General features: G+C 47.4%; 1 protein-coding gene across 1 annotated transcript in view; it reads left to right on the top strand.

The window, feature by feature from the left end:
• LOC129603580 (uncharacterized) overlaps positions 1-19,331 on the top strand; it is a 227,972-nt gene that overhangs the window by 192,297 nt on the left and 16,344 nt on the right. The window lies entirely within an intron of this gene.

Below are 19,331 nucleotides of genomic sequence, written 5' to 3'. Positions count from 1 at the left end.
AGAAACCTTGGTGTCATCTTTGACCAGGATCTCTCTTTTACATCATGCATTAAACAAATCTCCAAAACCGCCTACTTCCATCTTAGAAATATAGTTAAAATCAGATGCATCCTCTCTCAGAGCGATGCAGAGGAACTGATCCATGCATTTGTTACCTCTAGACCTGACTACTGTAACTCCTTACTCATAGGATGTCCTAACAGCTCCTTAAAAAGCCTACAGCTTATTCAAAATGCTGCAGCCAGAGTCCTGACAGGACTTAGAAAGAGAGATCACATTTCTCCTACATTAGCTTCTCTGCACTGGCTGCCTGTAAAATGTAGGATAGAATTTAAAATTCTCCTACTCACCTACAAAGTACTCAATGATAAAGCTCCTTCTTATCTTAAAGACCTCATAGTTCCTTATGCTCCCAGCAGAACACTTCGTTCTCAGAGCGCTGAGCTACTTGTGGTTCCTAGAGTGTTTAAATGTAGAACGGGGGGCAGAGCTTTTAGCTACCAAGCTCCTCTCCTCTGGAACCAGCTCCCTCTTCAGGTTCGAGAAGCTGACACACCCTCCACTATTAAGATTAGGCTTAAAACCTTCCTTTTTGATAAAGCTTATAGTTAGAGATGGTTCAGGTCACTGGCAATGATTGTTAGTCACAGGAACCATCTCTTAGTTTAGCTGCAGTAGACATAGACTGCTGGGGGACTTAATTTATACACTGAGCTCCTCTGTTTCCTTCTACCTCCTCTGTCCAATAACCTCCCATCATTGTCCCATGTTTAACTAACCTTACCTTGTCTCTTTCTCTCCAGTAGTTGTGCTTCTCTCTCCCCCCCACGCTCTCTCCCTCTCTGTCCTCACCTACAGGTATCATAGGACTCAAAGTTTGGTGTCTGTGATGGGCAGCTGCGGATCCAACCATTCTGCCTGTATCCAGTCCCTGGTCCAACCATCCTGCCTGTGCTCTGTTGTTGCTTGTTGTTGTTGCCGTGCTTTTCTCTCTCTCTATCCTCTCACCCCAACCGGTCGAGGCAGATGGCCACCCACATCCAGTCTGGTTCTGCTGGAGGTTTCTTTCCGTTAGAGAGGGAGTTTTTCCTCTCCACTGTTGCTGTCAAATTAAATGCTTGCTGTATGTGGGATTTGTTGGGTTTAGTTGTGTGAGGTTTTAAACCTTACTTTGTAAAGTGCCTTGAAATAACTTTGTTGTGATTTGGCGCTATATAAATATATAATTAAATAAAAATTGAATTGAAGTATATATGTGTCATTTTTCTGGTTACAAGAACGTGAATGCAATACATGAACAATGTGAGTAATCAGTGTCACTTTATATAATAGTAGTGTGCCTTTATCCAGTCAAGAACTGGAAAGAGGTCGCCTCCTTCGCTACCTATACTACTTTGACTGCTCACTTCACTGCTTAATAACTGCCATCTGCATCGTCTGCTTGCCACCTCCACCACCAGTGCAAATGACCTCATTCAAGGAATGCAACAACAAAAGCTGAGTCCTAGCACAACTACTCCTACAGTAATCATTATTCCCAGTTTAATGTTTTCAGACCCCAGCCATGTTTTCTAGCCAATTTGTCCAACTCAAATCTGACCCACTGCCAGCAGCCTCTTTTACCTCAACTCTGAGCACTCTGAGTTTCTTAATTGCTTTAAGTGAAGGCTCCATCCGGGGCTGTGTGTCCTGGAATGTAAGTACAGCACACATCGCCTATGAGAGCACACACTGCTCCCTTCTCTGCTAAGATCCAGTCTAGTGCTTGCCTATTCTGCCAAGCTACTGCACCCACCTGTTCTCCCAGAGCCTCTAGCACATTGTCTGTGTAATTAATGTATCTTTGCAGTGAAACGAAAACGTAGTTTATCCAGTCCATGTTTTTATTGGCAATGATCCAAGGCAGGATAGATTCAAAACCTGAGGCAATCTCATTCGCCTTAAACTAATTTGGGATCCCCCGGGGTTGTCCAATTGAATCAATGTAAACTCTGGGATTTGGCTGATAACCTTGCTTAGTTCTGATGCTGACATTCTTGTTCTGCTCTTCTCCTTTAAATGTAATTTCCTCTTGTGCCAATTGCACCCGAGCACACTGTTAGGGAAATTGTTAGTTCCCTTTGTAAATCTTAAATAAAGCAGACACAATCAGTTAAGACCTTCTTCAGGATTTTACTTGCAAGGAGTGAGCAGTTTACAGCAAAGGCAACTTCCTCTCACTGAAGAGAAGACAAGGATTCAGCTCATAATATGTATTGCATTCTGGGAGGTGCATAGTCACACACTACGTGGGAAATATTTCCTGCACAAAGCAAGCATTGGTCACATTAGATAAGGATGCTACACACCGGTACTCCCTATTTCTTGCAGAGCAGAAGGGAGAAAACTTCAAGGCTATAGCACAGCTAACGAGGCTTCAGCAAAATATGTTTCAATGATTAAATGCAGTATTTTTCCAACACACACCTACCTTCCCATCCTACAGGTAAGACTCCATAGAGGTGTTCAATTCAATTCAATTCAATTCAATTTTATTTATATAGCGCCAAATCACAACAAAGTTATTTCAAGGCACTTTACAAAGTAAGGTTTAAAACCTCACACAACTAAACCCAACAAATCCCACATACAGCAAGCATTTAATTTGACAGCAACAGTGGAGAGGAAAAACTCCCTCTCTAACGAGGAAGAAACCTCCAGCAGAACCAGACTGGATGTGGGCGGCCATCTGCCTCGACCGGTTGGGGTGAGAGGATAGAGAGATAGAAAATCACAGCAACAGCAACAAGCAACAACAAGCAACAACAGAGCACAGGCAGGATGGTAGGACCAGGGACTGGATGCAGGCAGGATGGTTGGATCCGCAGCTGCCCATCACAGACACCAAACTTTGAGTCCAATGATACCTGTGGGTGAGGACAGAGAGGGAGAAAGAGTGGGGGTGGGGGGGGAGAGGAGAGAAGCACAACTACTGGACAGAAAGAGACAAGGTTAGTTAAACATGGGACAATGATGGGAGGTTATGGGACAGAGGAGGTAGAAGGAAACAGAGGAGCTCAGTGTATAAATTAAGTCCCCCAGCAGTCTATGTCTATTGCAGCTTAACTAAGAGATGGTTCCTGTGACTAACAATAATTGCCAGTGACCTGAACCATCTCTAACTATAAGCTTTATCAAAAAGGATGGTTTTAAGCCTAATCTTAAAGGTGGAGAGTGTGTCAGCTTCTCGAACCTGAAGAGGGAGCTGGTTCCAGAGGAGAGGAGCTTGGTAGCTAAAAGCTCTGCCCCCTGTTCTACATTTAAACACTCTAGGAACCGCAAGTAGCCCAGCGCTCTGAGAACGAAGTGTTCTGCTGGGAGCATAAGGAACTATAAGGTCTTTAAGATAAGAAGGAGCTTTATCATTGAGTACTTTGTATGTGAGTAGGAGAATTTTAAATTCTATCCTACATTTTACAGGCAGCCAGTGCAGAGAAGCTAATGTAGGAGAAATGTGATCTCTCTTTCTAAGTCCTGTCAGAACTCTGGCTGCAGCATTTTGAATGAGCTGTAGGCTTTTTAAGGAGCTGTTAGGACATCCTATGAGTAAGGAGTTACAGTAGTCCAGCCTAGACAAATGCATGGATCAGTTTCTCTGCATCGCTCTGAGAGAGGATGCTTCTGATTTTAACTATATTTCTAAGGTGGAAGTAGGCGGTTCTGGAGATTTGTTTAACGTATGATGTAAAAGAGAGATCCTGGTCAAACATGACACCAAGGTTCCTCACAGTAGAATCTGAAGCTAATGTTATGCCATCCAGGGTGGCTATCTGACTCAATAGTGTCTCTCTCAGATTGAAATAAAGGTGTTGACCTCAACACCACCAGAAATCGTTAGCTAACGCCATAGTTTGATCTAAATAGGGGCATCCCGCAACGAGTATCGGTCTCAGCACTCCTGATACCAAAACAGCTGGCTTCAGGTTCAGCTTTGTGCAGTTAAGGGTCGTGACCTGATCCACTATTCGGCCCTGGAGCCCTCGCTGGAGCAACAACAAGCTCCCTGGTTCTTTCCTGAATGTCAGGTTTGGTTGTCCCCAATAGAGCTGAACCGGCTGGCTGCTGAGTCTGAACCTCACCTCACCTGCACGATGTTCCCTGATAGGGCCTGTAGGGCTGCAACCTCACGCTGTGCACTCCCTCCTTTATTTTTAGACCAGGTGACTCTAGGATTCTCAGGTTTCCCTAGTAGAAATCCTACTCTGATATCCCATACTCTCCCTTACTCTGTCTCTCCCTCTCTCACTCGAATGGAACACCTGTCTTTTCCCCAGACAGTAGGGAAGTCATACATGCGCTGGCCCATCCACTCTATTCCACACATCCGCTCCTGGGACTCCTGATCTACAGACACATAAATGGCCATCGAGTCTGCAGTCGAGTCCCACTCAATGTTAGACATCTGAGCACTCCAGGTGGTCCACACACCATAACCCTAACTGCTTTTAGTTCTGTGTCATTTCAATTACCTTTACTGCCAAAGGTTACCACAATTGGCTGATTGGCTTACACAATTCAATAATTTTCAAGTTAACTCACAGACTTTTCTTAAAGTAGAAACATTACCAAAGGTGCAGGAACCTTTACCATGTAAAGAGTGCAGGAACCTCCAGTCTGAGTAAAGTTAGGCATTATTCTCTATTTACAATAGGCTTAACTTCACACCTGTAAAGAACTGGCTCATCAGTTGAACAAAGGACTGTGAGAAGGTGTGAAGACCATTGTTCCCCATGAAGGACGTATAATGTAGAAGCTCCTTGAGAAACATTTCTGCTCTAAAAGAATGTACCCAACTTTCAGAAAACCTGGTTTAGAAAATGGTCAAATGAACTGGATGTTTATAAAATCTGTAAATAAGACTTGCTAAAAAGAAAGTGTTAAATTCATGGCTTCAGGATTTAAAATTTTCTTATATTAACACTAGAACTACTAAAGGACGTACAACTTTACATATTGTCAGGATTTGGTCTTGTTTCCAGTTTTATTTTTTAAAGGTCTGAGTTGTCATCCATGTTGTTATGTTTTGGTTCCAGTTTCCATTTCCTGTTTTATGTTGATGGACTTCCGGTTTCTGTTCATCATGTTGGTTTCCGCTTTACTCCCGGTCCTCATTACACACACCTGTCTCAGATCAGTAATCAGCCACCCGGATTTAAGCACCAGTAGTCACCACAGTTGTCCGCGAGATCGTCGTACGCATGTCGTCACTTTCCGGCAATCAGTTGTTTAGCTCACCTCGTCTTCGACCCTGTTCCTTTTTCTCGACTGTTGATTCTTGCCTGACCCTGACCGGTACCATACTCTGTTGATTCTGTTGCTGAACCCTGCCTGTTAACTGGACCTGATTACGCCTACTCCCTCTGTGCCTCAATCCTTGTGCTTACACGTGAATGACGTGGACTGTCTGTGACTACAATTCCGGTATTAAAGCCCTTTTTATCGTACCATCTGTCTGCTGCCTCAGCACTGTGCATTTGGGTCCTCTCTCTGCCGTTTCCTGACACATATATCCCTAACAACGGCTGGGTGTTCATTTGACCGGCACGCTCCAGCTGGCACCCTGCCAAGAGCCGCTTTTGTTACTTCTACTTCCGCCTCTCGAGGAGTGCAGACGTGTTTTCTCTCTGCTCCCACTCTGCTTTTGCTTGCAGTGTCCTTGTCTTGTCTTTTCTGAGCACCCTGATCTGCTATTCTGGAATAACATTATGGAGCTAATCAACTGGTCACTCAGCGCATTGGACAAAATGTTTTCACAAAGGAAAGAATCTCCGGGAGAACCACTCTGCCCCTTGGGGACTTTTGCCTCCGGCTACGTGCGGGACGCGTGGGATTCCTGGTGCCCCCTGTGTCTGGAGCCTCTGTCCATCGAGGATGCAGAGGATCTATTCATATTTTGGACTTTGATAACTGGGCTACTCATGATTGGCTTTGGTGGTGCCCTGCTTTATCGGAAGATTGGAAAGATTGGAAAATCTGTGGCCGGCTCATTGGCGTGTCCACCGGCTGTGGAGCTGCAAACGCCGACGGGGGCCATGGTTACTCGGCTGACGGAATTACACCAGAGGATTGCCCGGATTGAAGGACTGATCTGTAACATCTCAGCCCGTTCGGATGCCCGGATCACAGGACTGACTAATAAGATCTCAGCCCGTACGGAGGAAGACAAGAGACAGAGGGATAACATTTGCAGACAGACTGAACACTTGGTGAATATGGTGACAGCCTTGTCTGACAGGCTTGAGGAGATGTCACGGGTGACCCATGGTCCCACAAGAGGCGAAGAAGCCCTGAGTTCTGACCCATTGGAGTATTGATCTAGACAAATTAGTCATCGATTGTTAAAATGTATTAATTTTGGCTGTGTATTACTCTGTCCCTTCTCCCTCACCCCTCCCTTCCCGGGTCCAATCTAGCTCACCAGCTGTGCCTCTATCTATCCTCTTCCCCTTATTGTGACTCCCTTCAAGGACAACTGTTGGACTGACCTGTAAACATCTTGGTCGGCCTCGGTCATACTTCTATAAACAACACTTCATTACACTGATTCAGATACACCCCCCCCCCCCTCCCCTCCTTACAGTCTCACTGTCTGCTCTCCGACCTTATCTATCTGTCCTGATGAATCCAAGAAAAAATTCCAGCAAGGTTTCCACTTGTACTGTGTGATACTGTATGTGTGTGCGTTTTATTTTTACTGTTTGTACTGCAATTTGCTTCCACTGTCGGACTAGCGCCGGGTAACCTGGCTGCTGATGGGAATTTCCCCGCTGTGGAACTAATAAAGGCATTCTTAATTCTTCTTAAAGAGGGCTATCACCGACGCACTCTGTGGGGTGGGACGCATGGGCTTGCTGACCCTGCTGCTGCCTGCAAGGCAGAGTAGGGTTCCTAATTATGTTTCTATGACTCTATGAGTGACATCCACTGTTACAATGTTCCACCGCTATGTGCTTGGATTTACAACGTGAAAGAACGAGTATCATTGTTGCGGTCTCACCGAAGGAAGCAATAAAAAACATCAACAATAAAATAGGATAGTTTTGCTGCTTTGCTTATTTCCAAAAAAAAAAATAAAGTTCACACATTATTGCACTGTAAAGTTAGTAAAGTTAAAAATTACAGAAAAGACAACAGTACACCCATCTAGTTCCATCCTTCATCTGCACAAATGCGCAATTAAAAATATGATATAAACCAAAAACAATTGAGAGCTTTTCGGTTTTATATTCCGTTCATTTTGTTATTTCCCCTTTCACCTGTACCACATAATAAGTCATTGCAGAGCTACAGCCATGTTCCCAAGGGGTTCACCAGCCGCTTTCGGCAGTGAGTCATAGACGTTGTTCTGCCCGCTTTCATGTAGGCACGGAACTCTTCACAGTTTTTTCAAACGTAGATCTTGTTAATTTCGTTATTCACATACAACATGTTAATGCAAAACGTTTATTTTGTTATTACTGCTTTCACCTGTACCAAAAGTCATTACAAAGTTACAGCTATGTTCCTACAAAGTTAACCAGCTGTTTATTTCATTATTCCCTCTTTCATGTCCGTCTGGTGAATGAAAGTGGGCGTGACCATCCACGTCCCAGAGCAGGGACACTGGGGGGAAGGGGAAACGCGCATCAACATGCAGGACAAAGATCTGTGTTTCTCTGCCTGCTACAGCCTCGGCTGCGTTGGGCTGTTAGTCTTCCTTTCACCTCTACCATATAAAATGTGTTTCTACGAAGTTGATTAGCTGCTTTCAGAATCTGAATCATTTTTATTCCCCAGGTTTAAACAGGGCAAACATTTTTTTATTTACAAAAAAAAACCACGACAGTACAGCCATATAGTTTGCACAAATGTGCAATAAAAAAATAAAAAAAAAACGCATGAAAGCATTTCCGTTTTTATATTCCGTTTATTTACACATAAAAAGTTATTGCAGAATTATTCCCATGTTAAAAATATACAAAGATCACCTCCAATGACAGATGTGACACTTTTAAATTTTTCTCAAATGTGGCGAGGCTGTATAAAAAAAATAAACAGTTCACACATGGTTTGCACCGTCACCAAAAATTACAAAAACAACTAAGCACAACCAAGTGGGTAAGTGTCTGAAAATAATGACACATTGTTCGATTTTTGTCTGTGTTGCGTTGCAGTCACTTGTCACAGAAGTGGCATGTCCATGGCCTTTGCCTGATACACTGTCCACATGTATATTTGTAGCACAAACAGCACATCGCTTGTTTGTGCGGTTCTCTTTACAGCGATGTTTTATTTGGCACACTGATCTTTTTCCAGGGCTAGGCGTGGCAGGTTCTTTTCGTAGCAATTCCTCTCTCAGAGACTTTTTCCCAGCGACATGGGAGTGTGCCAACTCCATCGCAAGCTCTGCCAAGAAGTCCACCCGTCTCTCCTTCGTACTCATGCAGGCTTGATAGAGCACATGTGCTTTCAGCGCTGCCATGTAAATTATGTTGTAGAACACGGCGACTGGCCAGCGCCGTGTTCCCTTGCGCACAGTGTATTCACGCACCATGTGGTCCACGATGTCCACGCCACACTTTGCAGTGTTGTACTGGAGGACCGTGCTGGGCTTCTTCTTCCGGTGCTTTAAGTGTCGACCATGATATGCATTTCGCCTCAAAAGGTTTACTGCCTTTTTCGCTTTTGCTTGGTATACCATCAGCGTGGCACCGGTGGTCGAATACACCTAATAAAAATTACAAGTTGTTATTTTCACATGTTCATACAAAAACTGGAAAGACATAAATACAGAGGCACAAAACATCAAACATCTCCAACGTACCTGGGGTGGCGAACAGCTGGTGGTCCGTCTCCCTGGCGGATGGCGGGAGCTCACGAAGGAACTTGCTGATGGTGCCCAAGATGGTGGTATTCCGGGTCTCAAGTCTTTGTGCAAGCTTTAGCGATGTGAAGAAATTGTCTGTTGCAATATTCCTGCCCTTGTCCAGGAAGGGTTCCACCAGCCACATCACCACATTCTCTGCCAGTCGCTCTCCCGTGGGGCGACTGGGGTCCTTTCCGAGGTATGGCATGACATTGCAAATGTACTTGCTTTCCAAGTTGCAGGCCACCCAAAACTTGATGCCAAACTTGTCTGGCTTAGATGCGATATACTGCAGGAATGGGCAGCGGGTCTTCGTCGGGAAGAGCTGCTCGTCAACTGTGATGTGTCGCCCTGGAGTGTATGACGTGATGTAGTTGCTGGCAAAGGCTCCCCACAGTTCAGAAATAGCAGCAAACCTGTCGGTTTTTACACGCTCGCTGCGGGTGACTTGTCGTCAAACCGCAAGTGACGCATGATGTCCACAAAGAGGTCCCGTGGCATGATGTCAGTAATCTGTTTGTGCCCCAAGGTCCCTGACCAATAGTCAGGGACAGCTGGAAGTTTGATGACCCCCGCAGAATGATTACCGCTATGAAAGCCATCAGTTCAGGTAGGGCAATGAACCATTCAGGCTTCTCCATTTGTCAGTGTGCCACTGTTGCCTCTCTAATGCTCTCAAGCATGTCGGAGGTGACAAGACACAGGAAGCTTTGCAGTCGGGTGGTGATGCGTCTCCTAACCCTAGATGTGGGCTCACCGGCTGCAGCGTAAGGTGCCATCGGGGTGAAACGGAGACGGGTCCCCAGCTTTTCTTCGCGCCACATAGTGCCGTCCTTCGCTTTTTGGGTCAAACCAACTCTTTTTCGGGCCGGTTGCCTGTAGTGTTCGTCATCGGCATTCAGGAAGATGTCAAATCGTTAGCCATGAGACAAAAACACATCACGAAGGCATAAAAAAATAGTAAGTAGTAAGGCCAGTTACGTCAGGGAATGGTTGACGACGTGCGCCAGCAACACGGCAGACAATACAAAATATATCGAAAGTTAACTAACCTGAAGACTGCTCTGACTCTGACGCTGAATCCCGCTGGATTTCTATTTGCATGTCCAAAGCCTGCTGGGTGTTGTACTTTCTTTCCATAGTACCCGCTCTCGTCGATGTCCGTGGTGATAAGTAACGGGCTATTTGCACATAAGTATTTATGGACGTCTGTTGAATGAAACTGGGCGGGGCTATTCACATTGACATGTCAAGTGTGGCACTTGCTACTGATGATAACGGGCCATTGATGGGGTGAATGGCCCGGGCCCATCCCGCATTATCTATGCGTGTAAATGTGTTTAGAATGGTGGGGAACTTGCTATCAGCATATGAGAGATGTTTGTAGCAGTGGTACAGGTGAATGCAGGGTGAACCCGTTATCATCCATAGCAAGTGCACCCATTGCATTTACATGTTGTATATGAATAACGAAATTAACAAAATCTACGTTTGAAAAAACTGTGAAGAGTTCCGTGTCTACATGAAAGCGGGCAGAACAACGTCCGTGTATGACTCACTGCCGAAAGCAGCTGGTGAACCTCTTGGGAACATGGCTGTAGCTCTGCAATGACTCATTATGTGGTACAGGTGAAAGGGGAAATAACGAAATAAACAGAATATAAAACCGAAACGCTTTCAAGCGTTTTTGGTTTATATTATATTTTTAATTTTTAATTTTAATTTTTAATTTTTAATTGCACATTTGTTAAATCTAAATGGATGTACTGTCGTCTTTTCCTGTAATTTTTGCAAACGCTACAGTGCGTGTGAACTTCTTTTTTTGTAAATAAGCAAAGCAGCAACACTGTCTTATTTTATTGTTGATGTTTTTTATTGCTTCCTTCGGTCAGACTGCAACAATGACACTCATCCTTTCACATTGTAAAGCCAAGCACATAGCGGTGAACCATCGTAACAGTGGATGTCACTCATAAACTGATAGGAACATGAGTAGGAACCCTGCTCTGCAGCAGGGTCAGCAAGCCCATGCGTCCCACCCCACAGAATGCGTCGGTGATGGCCCTCTTTACGTAACAAAAGCGGCTCTTGGCAGGGTGCCGGACAAATGAACACCCAGCCGTTGTTAGGGGTATATGTAAAGGTGTAGGTCCTTTAGTAGTTCTTGTGTTAATTACTAGGCTCTTCGAGGTGATGGATCTCTGAAGAATCTTCTGTTTAAATAGTGCACAAATGTATCTGGTTACATCACATCAGGTAACAGCACTGCAGGACTCTGATGCTTTGGGGAGAAGGGGATGGTGTGAAGGCGGCACGGTGGTGCGGTGGGTAGCACTGTCGCCTCACAGCAAGAAGGTTTTGGGTTCGATTCCCGGAGGCGGCCCTGGTGCCTGTGTGGAGTTTGCACGTTCTCCCCGTGTTTGCGTGGGTTCTCTCCGGGTTCTCCGGCTTCCCCCCCACAGTCCAAAGACGTGCATTGTTCGTAGGTGTGAGTGAATGGTTGTCTGTCTATGTGTTGCCCTGCGATGGACTGGCGACCCGTCCAGGGTGTACCCTGCCTCTCGCCCGTAGCCAGCTGGGGTAGGCTCCAGCACCCCCGTGACCCCGCACTAGGGAGTGCGGTTAAGAAAATGGATGGATGGATGGGATGGTGTGAAATCAGACTAACTAGTGCTGTGAGTGCTGTGGATTGGTCGTTCTTTCTGAAGAGGCTCTTTATTGTTATGTTCATTTAAGCTTGACTAGAAGATTCAAATGCTCATTTTTTAATTTAAAACAGCTCCTGGAGCAGGCAGACTGACACACACTACATCCAAGTGACTATGGCCGAATATATAGAATGAGACTTTAAGGATTTCATTAGGTAGATTAGTAAAGTCCAATTCAACCTAAAACAACCAGTAACTGATAACCCCCCAGAGGGTAGTTTGGCAGCTGTGGCAGCGTGAGCTGCTGATGCTTATCTATGATTAAAAAGTTCAACATTCAACTCTGATATAAAGCCAACTTTTCAAGTTTTCTCAATTTTTTGTTTTTCTCAACTTTTTTTAGACAGACTATTGTTTGTCTGTCTGTTTGTCTTTCTGCCCTAGCAAACAGTGTAGAACTGACAATATTAGATCTATGGCCTGTTCTCAGAACTGTGCCTATACTTGGTATTTGACCCAGGTCAGATGGACAGGTATACAGGTCAGATACTAAAGCTCCACTTTTTGGTTTTACCCTGGAATTGCGTCTTTGGTGCTAAAATGGGGGTGGTCTCATTAACATTTTGAACACCTTCCCCAGACAGACCAAGGAGGGGGGCTGCTGACAGTCGGCTCATGAGGGTGTGATCAGCGCTGGAAAGGGCACTGACAGTCGACTGAAATCAGCGAAAATGAACCGCTCCATCGGTATTGTCAAATATTTGACGAGTCTGTGATAATCACTGAGGCGTTGTGCAGTTAGCACATTTACCTCTCTCAATCAAATTGACAAGCTTGTGGTGAGACAAAATTTCAATGGGATAGCCCATGCTCAAAGCTGAGGCTTTCTCATATATCAAATGAGCAGCAGCTAGGTGCCGATAACAGGTTGGCAGACCCAGCTCCACAGGGGTCAAAGACACCGAATAATACGCTATGGGCTGAGCATGTGTTCCAACTCCTGTCCTCTGCGCCAACACACCACACACATGATCCTGTCGACAAGAAACACACAACAGCTCTTATAGCCCATGAGAGCCAAGGACGGAGCCTGCTGCACCAACATTTTAACAGCCTCAAAGGCCATGTGATCCTCTGGGGCTCATGAGAGCAGTGCTCGCACATTTCCCGCCCCTTTAGCTTTTACCATGTCCCTTAAAGGCTGCACAACTGTGGAATAACCATCAATCCACTCAGCACTATACCCGTCAGCCCTAAAAATGTCAACATCTCTCGGACTGGGGTCGGTTTGGGTGCCTGGGACACAGCTTTCAGTTGATTAGGAGCCACTGCTCTGGTCCCCTCTGCAATCACTCTCCCCAAATACTCAATGGGATCATACGTTACTGCAGCTTCTTCAGTGACGCTTTATGACCCCTCTTAGCTAATAGAGTCAACAGAGTGATATAGTCCTCATGGCACGTTTTCAAATCAGGTGCACAGAGGATTATGTCATCAACGTACTGGAGGACAGTGCTTTTTAATTTTCCGGCCAAATCATCCATGTCCTCCTTTAAGGCTTTGTTAAATAAATGTGGGCTGTGTTTGAACCCTTGTGGCAGTCAAGTGTGTGTATAGGATTGTCCCCTATATGTGAATGCAAAAACATGTCTACTGTATTCACTCACTGGCACGCTGAAAAATTCTGAACACAAATCAACCACTGTAAACCACTTTGCATCAGGTGGAACATTGGACACCAACGTATGTGGATTCTAGACTTCAGCTGGAAATGAATGGTTGGCTGAATTCTAGCCTCAGCTTCAGGCTGAAGTGGATATTGTGATTTCCATGGAGGCCTGCAACCAGGTTTTAGGTGCACCTCCACCAGCTGTACAGACTTAATTAAGCCCACATCAGTGTCATGTTTAGACCAGAGTTTTTCTGGTACACGCTCCACCATCTCCTTCTGTAAATCAGAATGTTGATAACAGAACACAGTCTGACAAGGAAAGCTGATGACTTGTGGGGAAGCCCAACCCTTAGCTGAAATAGCTATTTTTAGAAACAACTCATCCTCACTCACCCAAATAATTTTGTTCTCTGTGGGTTTAAACTTTGCTTGTTTAGATTGTACAATCATTTGGCCTAAATGTTTTGGCTCGTACTCCGGATTCACTAGAAGAACATGGGGCATGCTGTTTTTTATTTTAAACCCTTGATCTAAATACTCCCCTTTCTTTACTGTCATTGCAGCTCCCTGCCTAACCATAAGACGATAGACGCAGACTGGATTAGAACTTTTTCTGGCTGTTTTTTGATCCACTCATCTGCTTCAGATTCTGTTTTGAAATACTGGAGTGTGCAGTTAGGAGGACACGCAGGCCGGGAAGCTGGCATGTTTGCTCTGATAAAGTCCATCCATATTTCAGCAGAGCTCATGAATGTCTCATCTATGCTTCCGAGCCAATACACCATTTCTTCATCTTTTCTCACAGTCACCTGACGGTGTGCAGTGTCCACAATCACTCCATCTGGCGTGTATAGGATAGTGCAGCCTAGTTTACACAAAGCGTCTCGTCCGAGTAAATTCACAGGTTTCTGGTCCGATATTAACACTGGCAGTTCGACTGTTCTTACCTGGAACTGCAGAGCAACCGAGCTAGATCGAGGAATCAGTTGTTTTCTCCCCCAACATTTTGGCCTGGTCAGTAAATAGTTTTAGCATTGCAGTCTTTTGCTTTTGCACATGCTTTTTATTTTATAATTTTTTATTAACACTCCCATCTCTGCACACTGATCTCAGTCGAATGTTCCATCGGATGGCTAGGGTGATGGGGCCTTACACGTTTGCTTGTTCCAATTTTTTGAATATTTCTGGATCTCCAACTAATAGGAGTGGATGTTTTTTTCCCAGTATCACGTGTGATACTGGGGAAAAAACGATGTCTAGCCATGATTCCTATATATGGTATCCACAGAGTAAGGGTATCTATAAAGTACAAGATATATTTATTTCACACTTTTCAATTTTATTTTATTTATGTCACGATCTGGGTTTTGTTTTGTTTCTTGTTGTTTCCTGGTTAGCGCAGTAGTTCCTGTTTTATTTTGTAACACTTCCCTTTCACGTCACGCCTCAGCAGTTCCCGTTTCACCTCCGGTTTTCAGTCACGCACCTGTCTTGAATCTGTAATCACTCACCTGTGTATTTAGCCTCCACCAGTTCCCATAGCCCTTTGCCAGATTGTCAAGTTCAGTACTTCTTTCCAGCGTTTTGTATCTTGTCTCTCGTGCACTGATCCTGTTTACCCTGACTACCGAATCCTGCCTGAACCCTGCTTGCACTGTTACCTGCTTGAATATCTGACCGTGAGTTTGCCTAGCCCTTGTCTGTACCGTCACCGTGATCTTTTGTGTACCGAACTCTGCCTGCCTATTGGACCTGAGATTGCCTGCTCCCTGACTGTGCTTTAAGACCGTGCTCTTGTGTATGACCTGGATCGTCTCACTCTGATTGTGGAAATAAAACCTGCATTTATTCTCATCACGTCTGCGTGCTGTGCAATTGGGTCCTCCTTCGTGTGATTCGTGACAGAACAATCTGGCCAGACTTGGACCCAGCCAGCGCCAGCCTGCACCCAGGTCTGTTACGAGTTTTTTTCCCTTGTTTTCCCCTTTTTTTCTCTGTTCCTCGGCTCCGCACCTAACCACGCACCGGAGCGATGGAGTTTATTCCACCGAGTTTACCGGAGGACATCCGCGGGGATCTCGAGAGGCTGGCCAGAGAATACGCGGAAGCGCCCAGTCTTACTGCCCGGCTCCGCATAGTCAAACTAGCCATCGAGATACTGGAGGACGAGTTCTGGTGGCGTGAGTACCCCGGAGTGCAGGCGTTCTTTGATGCACTCCGGCTAATGCGGAGGGACTTGACACGCGCACTGCGCGCATCGTCTGGTCGCGTCTCCGTCGCCGCTCCCGTCGCCGCTCCAGCGGTTCCCGTTTATGTTCCTGTCGCCGCTCCGGCGGTTCGCGTCTCCGTTCCTGCCGCCAATCCAGCGGATCATGTTCACGTTCCTGTCGCCGTTCCGGCGGTTCACGTTCCTGTCACCGCTCCGGCGGTTCGCGTCTCCACTCCTGTCGCCGTTCTAGCGGGTCACGCTCCGGTCTCCGCTCCAGCGCCTCCAACCCAAGCTCCCACGCCGCTGCCTCTGTTCGCCACTCGGACCCAGCTACAGAGACCCAGCCCCCGCCGCTCTCAGCACCTCAGACGACGGTCAGCCGCAGGCGCCCCAGACGACGTCGGCGAGGGCACGGTTCCGGGGTCCAGGGCCCAGAGATCCCCTTGGTTCCCCTACTGACTGTGTTGTGTCAATTGCAGGCATCCCCGATAGCGTCGCACAACGGATCCACCTCCACTGTTCTCCCCCGGTTGTGTTCCTCTTTTCCCACCTAATGGACACTGCGGATTCAGCAGCAGACCCGGGCACAAGGGACCGACTGTTTGAGGAGGCAGCTGCCCTCATTCTGAGGGAACCTGCCCTGCATGCGACCCTGCAACTCCCAGGCCTGCAACCAGTAGTCACGCCAGATTGTCGTGTCCGACACTAAAGCCTTTAAATTTTGTATTCCAATCTGACTGAGCTTTTTATAAATCCAATAGGTGTAAATAATCCTTTATTGAGATAATAAAATTCTGAATATATAAATTCCAGAGATTAAATGGTAAATCCCAAAAAGAAGAAAAATGAACTAAAATGCACAGTAGTAAGGTTCCAGAAAATTAGTAACTTCCCAAAGTGGTGAAGAAATAAAACTCCCAAAGTGTGGAAAATAAACTAAGTCCAAAGCAAGATCCTAAAATTATTCTAAGTCCCAGTAGCCAGATCCCAAAATTATTATGTCCCAACCGCAGGGTCTCAAAAAATGACTAAGTCAGAGCAATAAGATCCAGGGTCGACAAAGCGTTTATTCCACAGAAAAGTGACAGAAGACAAGTCAGACTGAGGATTTTTGGTCACAACATCACCTTATATACCTGTTGCTCACGGGGTGGGATTCAGTTCCCCGGACGTTAGATCATCATCTTGACCTTTTAGGGTGTTTTTGACTATTATTTTATAATATTATTACCCAATCATAATCCCAAACAAAGTGAAGACACTTGTTGCTCTGCCCTTTTCTCCCCGGGCGGGGCAGCTCCCCTCCAAACCATAACTTTCCCAAGGTCAGGTTACTGTAGGTCAGGAGCTTGCAGCAGAAGCTGCACTCCTCCCACCTGCCTTATCTAGGTCAGTAAAACACACTGTAGTTTTAATGGTCTTGGTGCTACTACACTTCTGTTGCATAACAGGGTCTCCTCCTTACACACATGACCCTGTGAGTGCTATTATCCACACCTGCCACAGTGGGTGCTGTTGGGTTAGCAAGATGGGTGATGGGCTAGAACAGAAAACGGGAGGATCAAAACACACCTAATGAATTGCCAGAACAGAACAGAGTCCATGATTAGTGAGTCGACGACAAGAGAATGCAAAAGTCCAGATATTCCCTCAGGGAGGGTGGAGGCGAGGAGGGACTCGGCCGTGGAGACGCTAGGCCGAGATGGCACATTTCATGCCTGAAGACAAGGCTAGAGTTCTAGGGGGCCGGCGTCGAAACAAGACGCCTCCAGTGGCCAAACACTTGCGTTGGTGCTCTCCAGACTGGTGGCGCTCTAGGGGGCTGAGAAGGCGCGGCGGTCAGCAACGGCAGAGGCCACGCCATCGTCGTGGCAGTAAACAGCGACCTCCAGGCAGGGAGTCGCCTCCAGAACCGGCCAGCCGAGGTGGCCGAAGACACAGGAGGCAGCGCCATCCCTGCCACAGGATGCGCTGTGGACCAGCCCATCCCTTAGGCAGATGAGGCGAGAGCCAGCGGGATGCCGGAAACAGCGACGGGGACAGACGTGGAGACGAGGCCTGACGTGGAGACGAAGTGGGAACCAGAGACGAGGACAGACGTGGCCGGGACCAGAGACGAGGACAGACGTGCAGGCGTGGCCGGAGCCGGGCCACCAGGAACAGAAGTGGGCGCGGCCGGTGCCGAGCCACCAGGAACCGATGCAGATGCGGCAGGCGCCGGACCACCAGGAGCAGAGACGAGCGTGGCCGGGACCGAACCACCAGGAGCCGAGACGAGCGTGGCCGGGCCACCAGGAACTGAGGCAGATGTGATCCGTGCCAGATCACCAGGGACTGAGATAGACGTGGTCGGACCACCAGGAGCTGCCTCTGCGATCGTGGTCGAACCACCGGGAGTTGCCTCTGCAGACGTGATCTGTGCCAGGCCACCAGATGTAGAGGCGCACGTGGGCGATGCTGGATCACCAGGAGCCGATGCTCCGCAGGAACCTCCTGCACCTCCCGGAACGGCTCCTGTGCACAAGGAGCCTGAAGGTCGACAGGAACTGCAGCAGAAGCTGCAACAGGAACGACCTCCTCCTGGAGGCCGACAGGAACTGCAGCCGGAACGACCTTCTCCTGGAGGTCGACAGGAACTGCAGCCGGAACGACCTTCTCCTGGAGGTCGACAGGAACTGCAGCGGAAGCTGCAACAGGAACGACCTCCTCCTGGAGGCCGACAGGAACTGCAGCCGGAACGACCTTCTCCTGGAGGTCGACAGGAACTGCAGCCGGAACGACCTTCTCCTGGAGGTCGACAGGAACTGCAGCCGGAACGACCTTCTCCTGGAGGTCAACAGGAACTGCAGCGGAAGCTGCAACAGGAACGACCTCCTCTCGGAGGCCGACAGGAACTGCAGCGGAGCTGCAACAGGAACGACCTCCTCCTGGAGGCCGACAGGAACTGCAGCGGGCGCAACCCTCTCCAGGGGATCGTCGGGAACCGCAGCAGGCACTGTGACAGGCGCGACCCCCTCCTGGGAATCGTCGGGAACCGCAGCAGGCACTGTGGCAGGAGCTACCTTCTCCTGGAGGTCGTCGGAAACTCCTGGAGGCCTGGTTTGCCTGGCAAGGGGTGTCCACTAGCTGGCGTAAAGCTGGAGCTTGAGCTTGACGTGACTGAGCTGAGGCTTGAGCTTGACGTGACTGAGCTGAGGCTTGAGCTTGAGCTTGAGCTTGAGCTTGACGTGACTGAGCTGAGGCTTGAGCTTGAGCTTGACGTGGCTGAGCTGAGGCTTGAGCTTGACGTGGCTGAGCTAAGGCTAGAGCTTGAGCTTGAGCTTGACGTGGCTGAGCTGAGGCTTGAGCTTGAGCTTGACGTGGCTGAGCTGAGGCTAAGGCAGGGGTTGCTGCAGCTTGAGACACATGGGTTGCTGCAGCCTGAGACGCAGGAGTTGCTGCAGCCTGAGACGCAGGGGCCAGTGCAGGCTGAGACGCAAGGGCCAGTGCAGGCTGAGACGCTAGGGCCAGTGCAGGCTGAGACGCTGGAGCCAATGCAGGCTGAGTTGCTGGGGCCGATGCAGGCTCAGACGCAGGAGTGAATGCAGGCTCAGACGCAGGAACGGGTGCAGGCTCAGACGCAGGAACGGGTATAATATGTTTTTCTAGCAGCACAAAGTGCTTTTTTATATTTTATTAGACTGTCCTTCCATGCAATGCAGTTTACATTTATTTTGTTGGAACGCCACTGTCTTTCTAGTTGTCTGGTCCCGTGCTTTAGGCTGCGGATCTTTGAGTTATACCACGGAGCTAACCTCTTCTGATTCACTGTCTTCTTCTTTAGAGGAGCAACTATGTCTAACATTGTAGAAAGAAGAAAATGACCCTTAATATTCCCACAGTGGGGAAATTCATTCTCTGCATTTGACCCATCCCCCT

Source organism: Betta splendens, chromosome 22 (assembly GCF_900634795.4).
Source record: "Betta splendens chromosome 22, fBetSpl5.4, whole genome shotgun sequence".
Lineage (NCBI taxonomy): Eukaryota > Metazoa > Chordata > Actinopteri > Anabantiformes > Osphronemidae > Betta > Betta splendens.
The sequence above is the reverse complement of the archived record's forward strand: the minus strand, read 5'-3'. Positions and strand labels throughout refer to the sequence as shown.